Source organism: Magnolia sinica, chromosome 1 (genome assembly GCF_029962835.1).
Source record: "Magnolia sinica isolate HGM2019 chromosome 1, MsV1, whole genome shotgun sequence".
NCBI lineage: Eukaryota > Viridiplantae > Streptophyta > Magnoliopsida > Magnoliales > Magnoliaceae > Magnolia > Magnolia sinica.
The window spans coordinates 66,988,887-66,998,187 of NC_080573.1; positions in this window are offsets into that span (position 1 = coordinate 66,988,887).

Consider the following 9,301-nt stretch of genomic DNA (forward strand, 5'->3'; position numbering starts at 1 on the left):
CGCACAACTGCCGATTATAGGGCACGAGTTACCGAAATTCGAATGGGAGGCCGCGGAAGCCTACGGAACGGTACGGGCTAGGATACGGGTCTCACATCAGCGATGTTCGGCCTTGACCTGCTAGCACGTGAATCAACATGATACATAATCTACTATGCAGGCCTTCATATTGTTCCACCAGTACGAATGCTTCATGTCTCTATACATCTTTGTAATGCCCGGATGTATCGACATCTTCAAATTGTGTACGACTTCTAGAACTTCCTTTCTCAAGTCATGGACGTTCGGGATGCATAGGCGGCCACGATATTGTAAACCCCCATCCGAACCAATTCTCCATTCAGATTCCTCACTGTCACTTGCTCATTCTCTCATCTTCACCAATAGTTCATCTTCTTTATGTGACACAATGATTCGGTCATTAATAAGTGGTTGTATGTGTATGTGTGCGACACTGTCAAATGGCTCCTCCACTGTTAGCTTCTGTTCAAAATCCTGCATAAATTCTACCATATTTCACTCTTCTATCATCAGTGGGGCCACAAATTCTATAGCTTTCTTGTGGCTCAATGCATCGGCCACAAGGTTGGCCTTGCTAAGATGGTAGGAGACCTCAAACTTCAAGTCTTTCAAGGTTTCCATCCAACGTCGTTGCCTCATGTTTAGGTCTCTCTACATGAAAATGTACTCGAGGCTTTTGTGATTACAAAAGAGCTCGAACTCCTCTCCATAGAGGTAATGTCTCCAGTGCTTTAATGCGAAGATGACTGTTGTTAATTTCAGGTCGTGTGTGGGGTAGTTTTCTTCGTACTTCCTCAATTGTCACGAGGCATAGGCGATCACCCTATCCTTCTGCATCAGTACATAACCTAAATCAACACGAGAGGCGTTAGTATATAAAATATATTTGACCCCTTGCTCTGGTAGTATTAACACGGGTGCGGACGTCAGCTTATCCTTTAATTCTTGAAAGGCTGCTTTTGCTTTCTCGTTCCAGGCAAACTTAAGATCTTTCCGAGTGAGTTGAGACAATGGTCTAGCTATCTTGGAAAAATCTTTAATGAATCACGATAGTAGCCAGCAAGTCTGAGAAAACTCCTCACTTCTATAACTGAGTCGGCCTACTCCTAGTCTTCTACTACGGTCACCTTGGTAAGGTCCACGGCAATTCCACACCACGTGTCCCAAAAACTTGACTTCTTCCTTCTAGAAGTCGCATTTCCAGTACATAGCAAATAACTGATTCTTCCTAAGAGTATTAAAGACTGCTCATGGGTGTTCTTCGTGGCCTTTCCAACTCTTGGAGTATATCAAAATATCATTTATAAACACAATGACGAATCGGTACAGATACGACTAAAACACCCGGTTCATGAGGTCCATGAACACGGCCGATGCATTTGTAAGCCCAAATGGCATCACGAGGAACTCGTAGTGCCTAAAACTAGTTCTAAATGCTGTCTTCTGCATGTCTTCATTCCTGATGCGCAACTGATGATATCCAGACTGTAGGTCAATTTTTGAGAAATATTGTACTATAACGTCTCGAAAAAATCTGTACAAAGACCCAAGTACCATCTCAGGCAAAAATCCTTCAGGACCATACTATGCCGTAATTTAGGCAAAAATTAATTACGTACTCACTGAATTAATCAGTGGATTTAACTCAAACCACTATTTATAGAAATGACAGGATCTAAAACCATCAAAATTGCTAACTCAACACAGCTTTAAAACCTAAGGAAAATCCCAAAAGCCTATTGCTCTCGGGAGCATATTGAAACTCCGTATTCGACTTGGACTGCATGTCGAAAGTTTGATGACCATGAAACATAGGGTTATGACCATCCTACTGGGCTTGACGACCATCGCGGGAATTGAGCCCAAATAGTATCCAAAAATACACAACTTGATCCCTGAGCGAAGTGTGTGAGAAACGTGAATATCTTTAGAAAATGTATTAGAACTTAAGTAAATTAGGCATTCGCTTACACGCGAAATTAAGGTTTTTAGACCATTCGTTTCTGACCAAACTTCACCCATGGATAAGGGAAATTTCACTGCTCATATCTGAAAAGGCCAAGCTATATGTCCTAGAGGGGGGGGGGGGGGGCGTGAATAGGACAGTGACAAATTTAAAATAATAACAGTGGAATTAAATAATGAGATAGCCAAATAAAGGAAATCAATTCAAAATGCTGAAATGAAAGATAACCTCAATAAATAAGTATTGAGAGGTTGATATAAATGATGTTCTAAGGACAACCTTACACCATAAAAACCAAGGGTTTATGGCAGGACAACCTTATTTCTAGAACGTTCTTTGTATCAAAAATTCAAACTGAAGAGGAATAAATAAATAGCAAGGAATTGAAATAAATTGTAAGAATTTAAATCTAAATTATTACAACATTCCCCACAGTGCTTGAAATGTAAATATTACAACATTAACATCCACACATACATTCCACAAACTTGAATGATAAAAGATAGAAAATATAACTCACACATCCACAAAACACAAAGAGTTATAGTGGTTCGCCTGTGTATGCACCAACTGTTAAACAATAGCCACAAGCTTGCTACTCCACTCCTAATATCCTCACACAGGGGATATTAGCGTTCACTATGAAAATAGGTTTCACAGGTTCACTTAAAACCTTCACAATTGTGTCTTTCAAATGGGCTTACACAATTTAAAAACCCCACTTCTGAGTTTTTCTGGCTCTCCTCAAATAACCATTAGATTGAGATTTTTCTGGCTTAATCTCAAACAAAAACCAAAATGAAGGAAATTTACAATATAATAAAATACATGGATTTCTCCTTTTGTAACAGCCCGGAAGAACTAATCGAAGTAGAAGTTTGAATGTGGAAGTTCAATGTCCAATACTCACTTTGAAATGGTTTTAGGTTCTAATTGATTTTAAATTAAACCAGTTGGGCTAGCTATATTTGATTTTGATTCCAAGAAGAAGGAAAACAACAATTCCTCTTTTCAATTCAGATTGGAATATAGAAACAAAATCAAATTAATAAAGCTAACAAAAGAGAATATTAAATATGCACAATGTAGCTTAAAAATGAACAAAAATTTATCTCAGAGTGATGCCTTGATTTTACTTGAAATTCGATAGAAAACTCTGAAATTCGTGTTCTATTTATAGTTGCAGAAATCTCATCAACGACTCATCTTGAGGACACTACGACTGGTTGTAGAAGAATAAATTTTTAAAATTTTAAGCACGATCGGATAAAACCATTTCACGACTGGTTGTAGGGTGTCTACGACTGGTCATGAGCCCTCCATGACTGGTCGTGAGCTTCCTACGACTGGTCGTGAGAAACCAGGACCAGTTGCTGGAATTTGAGTCATAGGTCCAGGACTGGTCATAGGACAAGTCATGCACTGTTCACATGACTGGTCGAACAGAGTCAAGGACTGGTCATAGCTCAACTAAAAAATTTCAAAAATTTGTAACAACTTAGGACTGGTCTTGGAATTTCTTGGACTGGTCAAGCCAGAGCTAGGACTAGTTGAACAGAGTTCAGGACTAGTCTTAAAATAGTCTAAATACATGTAAAGTAATTCATTTTGAATTATGTATACAAAATAAACTACGCTAAGGTCAATCTAAGGTCAATCATACCTTGAAAGTGAGGTATGATCATTGAGACTTCATTTCTTCAGATGGTAGTTGACCTTTGAAGATTGTGAAGCTTGAGATCTCTCTAGTTGATGTAACATTGAGCTTGAGATCTTTTAGAGCTTAAATTACACTTAATCTTGAGTTGTACTTCTTGTAGCTTGAATTACACTTGACTTGGGTCTTGAACAAGATCACTTCTTCCGTTGTAGCTTGTACTTGCATTTCTTGAAATGGTTTGAAGTAGTTCTTCGTTCTTGACTTGAAGTAAAGTGTTTAGAGAGGTGATGCAATGTCTTTATCATATATACCAATGAGCTACACAAGACATAGATTGATGTTTTAGCACCATAAAATTTGACAACCAAAAGAGCATAAAACCATAGCACTTACAATCTCCCCCTTTGTCAAATTTGTGACAAAACACAAAAAAATAAAATAAAATAAGAGAACACAACATGCTCAATAAAGAATCATGCACTAGTCAATCATGCACCATACATATATAAGAGAACCAGTTACAGCCTGGTTAAAGAATCATGCACCAGTTGTCATTAACTAGCACAAATTCTTCCTTACTTATTTACTCCCCCTGAGTAGCACACACATATATATCGTAAAAATTAATGTTACTACCCTTCAATCCATATCCATTATCCATTCTAATCAATCCAAACTACTTGAAACCTTCTCCCCCTTTTTGTCACAATATGACAAAGGAAGCAAATAAGAAATGGAAAAGGATAATAAACAGGAGTAAGAAAAAGATTAACTAGTCAAGATTTAAGAAAATTAAAGTCTACAAACTATTAAGCAGTTTAAATCCACGAATAAAGGTCAGTTAACCAAACTGAAGTAAAATCAAAGTTCACATACCAACAAAGGTAAAACAGTATTAGAGTTAATACAGACCAAAGGATAAAACACTTAATCAGATCCAAATGAAGGAATAGGTATGGTAGGATCAAGTTGATGAAGGCCCTTGTTTATGCGCCTAAGGTACTTGCGTATATATTTAAATCGAAGATCATGGGCCACATTCATATTTTCAACTTTCTCCTCCAGTGCACGAAGACGAGCATCAAAATCAGATTGCTCATAGCAGGATCATTAGTAGAATCAGATTCAAGTTCATCAAAGATATCATCCATATTAATATCATCACGAAGATTACCAGCTTCATCTTCATTCCTTGCTTCAGCTCCACCACCAACATCTACTTGGCCAGGAGCCAATTTCAATTTCATCCTGTTTATATTTGAATTGTTAAAAATAAGATGATGGATAGGGGCCTCTCCAACAGGCATAACAACTAACAAGTGATTAGTTAACACAGCCATAGATAGGTAAACGAAATATCACTATGACCTGGATGGACATAAAACTGAATGATGGAATGACATATCAAAGAAGGCAGACAAACTTTAGTACTAGAGAAAATAGAATGCAAAACCCGAACCATAAATGAAGTCAGTTCAGTTTTGTTACCTGAACGAGGATACAGATTTGAAATAACGATTCTGTAAAGAACTTTGTATCTGGGTAACAAATACTTTGAGGGGAGCGCATTTCCTTTATGAGTCCATTGCACATTCATATTACATAGATATCTAGTGAGCATGCGTTTTCAGATTCAGAGGGTTTTTCAACTAAAGTATGAATAGGAATACCCTCATTGTTGACCGGTATGTCCATAAGACCCGAAATCAAATGGCGGTCTACATCAAATGGACCTTCTCTAACATCAATTTTAAAAGTTAAATTCTCAGATGAAAACTCAAAAATGCATGCAAACATGGCCTGTGTAATAGATTGGTATGCAGGCCCAGTCCAATGTAATATGTTAGCCCATCCTAAAGCTTAGAGAAGAGGAAGAATACTAAAAGGAGCAATGTGGTTAAGATCAACAGGTCGTTCAACATTGACATTGCACATACACAAATCCCGAACATGTGAGGGATCATCTTCATGTAATCGAAGATGGCACCGAGTGATCTAAAAGATGATGGACCACGGGAAGTTTTCTTTTTTCCTCTAGCATCCATTTGCATGAAGAAACTTAAAGAATCAAGAAGATGCAAATAGGATAGAGTGGGGTTTACAAAGATCAGATTTGGGTGAAGAAAAACTTAAAATCTTCCAGAGAACTTGAAATCAACCACTCCAAGGAAGAAAAAGAAGTGATTAGAGCATAAATTTACAAGGAAAACAAAAATGATGCACTTACCTTAAAGAATAAAGCAGTTGGGTACGACTAGTCATGCCACACCTGTTGGAGAAGAAGGAAGAAATGAAGAAGAAAATAATTTTCCCCAATTTTTAAAATGACCAGCGCACTCCACGACCGGTCTTGAGCTGTCCTCGACCAGTTGTACCATAACCTGTCGAGCACATCCACGACTAGTCGTGTACAAACAAAAACATGCATTTTTTAAGAAAATTTAAAATTTAAACACATAAATTATCAAATATATATACATTATGATACATACATGCATGAATAATCAATTTTGAATGCACATATCAAGATTAAATTTTAATTTATTAAACCTGCTTTTGTCAAGCGGTTTAGTGAAAATGTTTGCAAGTTGAGTCTCGATCGGAATGTATTCCAAAGATATTATTTTTTCTTCCACTAATTCACGAATGTAATGATACCTAATATCAATGTGCTTAGTACGTGAATGCTGAATTAGATTTTTTGAAATATTTATAGCACTGGAATTATCACAAAATAATATCATTGATTCTTGTGCAATTCCATAATCGCTTAACATACGTTTCATCCAAACAAGCTGAGTACATGCATTTCCTGCTGCGATGTATTCAGCCTCAGCAGTTGAGAGTGATATAGAACTTTGTTTCTTATTAAACCAAGAAACTAAACAATTTCCAATATAGAAACAACCACCACTGGTTGATTTCCTATCATCAATATTACTAGCCCAATCAGCATCTGAGTACCCAGCCAATTGAACACTAGTATCATAAGGATACCAGAGACCCAATTTAGCAGTACTTGCGACATATTGCATTATCCTCTTAACAATAGTTAGATGTGACTCTTTAGGATCAGACTGATATCTAGCACAAATACCAACACTAAAAGTAATATCAAGTCTATTAGCAGTTAAATAAAGTAAACTGTCAATCATACTACGATATAATTTAGGATCAACATTTTTACCTATAGAGTCCTTTGAGAGTCTTAAAGTTGTACTCATAGGACTATCAAAATTCTTACCATTCTCAAATCCGAACTTTTTAATCAAGTTCAAAGCATATTTGGTTTGAGAAATAAAAATACCATTAGGTTGTTGTTTTACTTATAACCCTAGGAAATAATTTAATTCCCCAACCATGCTCATTTCGAACATAGATTTTATTAAATCTGCAAACTCAATAGTCATGTTAGAATAGGTAGATCCATATATAATATCATCAACGTAGATCTGTACCATTAAAATATCATCGTTATATTTCTTAACAAACAAAGTTTTATCAACACTTCCCATTTGAAAATTATGACTTAGTAAAAACTTAGTCAATTTTTTATACCATACCCTGAGAGCTTGTTTCAAACTATAGAGACCCTTTTTAAGGGGGTTAGACATGATCAGTGTTCTTAGGGTCTTCAAAACCTGTTGGTTGTTCAACATACACTTCTTCATGTAGATCGTCATTTAAGGAGGCACTCTTCACATCCATTTGATAAATTTTAAATTTTCTAAAGCAAGCAATGGATATAAATAGTCTAATTGATTCAAGACGAGCTACTGGGGTAAAGGTTTCATCATAATCAATGCCTTAAATTTGAGTGTACCCTTGTATAACCAGTCTAGCTTTGTTTTGAATAATATTACCAAGTTCATCAGACTTATTTTTTAAAATCCACTTAGTTCCAATAATATGTTTATCTTTAGGTCTAGGAACAAGATACCAAACATCATTTCTCACAAATTGGTTAAGCTCTTCTTGCATCGCAACTATCCAGTTTTCGTCAGTAAGAGCTTCTTTTACGTTTGTCGGCTCTATCTGGGATGTAAAGTATACTTAATTACATGTCTTCAAGTTATTTTTGAGTGCGCACACCAGTGAGAGGGTTTCCAAGATTCTAATTGGTTGGATGATCTTTAACATTCCTCAACTCAGAATTATTTTGACTTGATGAAGTATCTGGTTTGTCAATTAAAAGAACTTCATCATTATCTAAACTTGGGGCAGGTGTATTCAAGTGATCATCTATGACTACATTAATAGATTCCTGAAGAACACCGGTCCTTTTGTTCAGTATGCGATATGCGCGACTATTTAAAGAATAACCTAAAAAGATCCCTTCATCGCTTTTAGTGTCAAACTTTTTCAAATTTTCATGGTTACATAAAATATAGCACTTGCTACCAAAAACTCGAAAGTGTTTGATAGTAGGCTTCTTATGGAACCACATTTCATACGCCGTTTTATTATTAGATTTACTAGTATAAACCCAGTTGATTATATAGTAGGCAGTATTTACGGCTTCAGCCCAAAGATTTTTAGATAGCTTCATACTATTTAACATTACATTAGCCATTTCTTGAAGCACTCTATTTTTTCTTTATACAATTCCATTTTATTGTGGAGTTTTTGGTACAGAGAATTCATGCGATATTCCCTGATTGCTACAGAATTTCTCAAAACTGCTATTCTCAAATTCAGATCCATGATCAGTATAGATCTTACAGACTAGAGAACATTTTTCCATTTGGATCCGTTTGAGAACTCTGTTTACTTCATCAAGGGTTTCTAATTTATTCCTTAAGAAAGCTACCCAAGTGAATCTTGTATAATCATCCATGATCACCAGTATGTAATTTTTTCCACCTCGACTCTCCGTCCTGGTTGGTCCTATTAAATCCATATGGAGAAGCTCGAGTGGTCTTGATGTGGCATTAGAGTTTACCTTCCTGTGAGAGCTCTTAGTTTGCTTGCCAATCTGGCATTCGCCACATATTTTGTTTATTTTTTGTAATTTAGGTAGACCTCTTATTAGTTCTCTTTTGCTCAGTCTATACAAATTATGGTACTGTACATGTCCAAGATGTTTATGACACAAATTAGTCTCATCAGTGTGGATCATGTAACACGTTTGACTAGATGAGCTGGATTCACTAACAATATAGCAGTTTTCAGAAGTTCTGCGAGCAGTTAATATTACTGAACCCTAATTATTTAGAATTTCACAACCTTGGTTAGAAAATCTTACACTATGATTGTTATCGTATATTTGAGATATGCTTAACAGATTGTGTTCTAATCCTTCAATGTATAAAACATTTTTAAACAAAGGGACGTTATAGAGTTGAACCGTACCTTGGCCAATAATCTTGCAATTGCTGTCATCACCGAATGTGACTAACCCATCAGTCATGTCTTTAAGATCGGTGAATAGACCTTTATCACCAGTCATATGCCTTGAGCATCCACTGTCTAGGTACCACTTTGAATGGCTTGTAGCTTTGAAAGTAGTGTGGCAACCAAGCAGGTAACCTTAGGAACCCATTTCATAACTGTTTTGGGTTTAGGAGTATAGTTGATCTTCTTATATTTGTAATTGTTGTAGGAATGACCCACTGAGTTAGATTTTAAGAGCTCCTTAAGAAAATTAACTATCT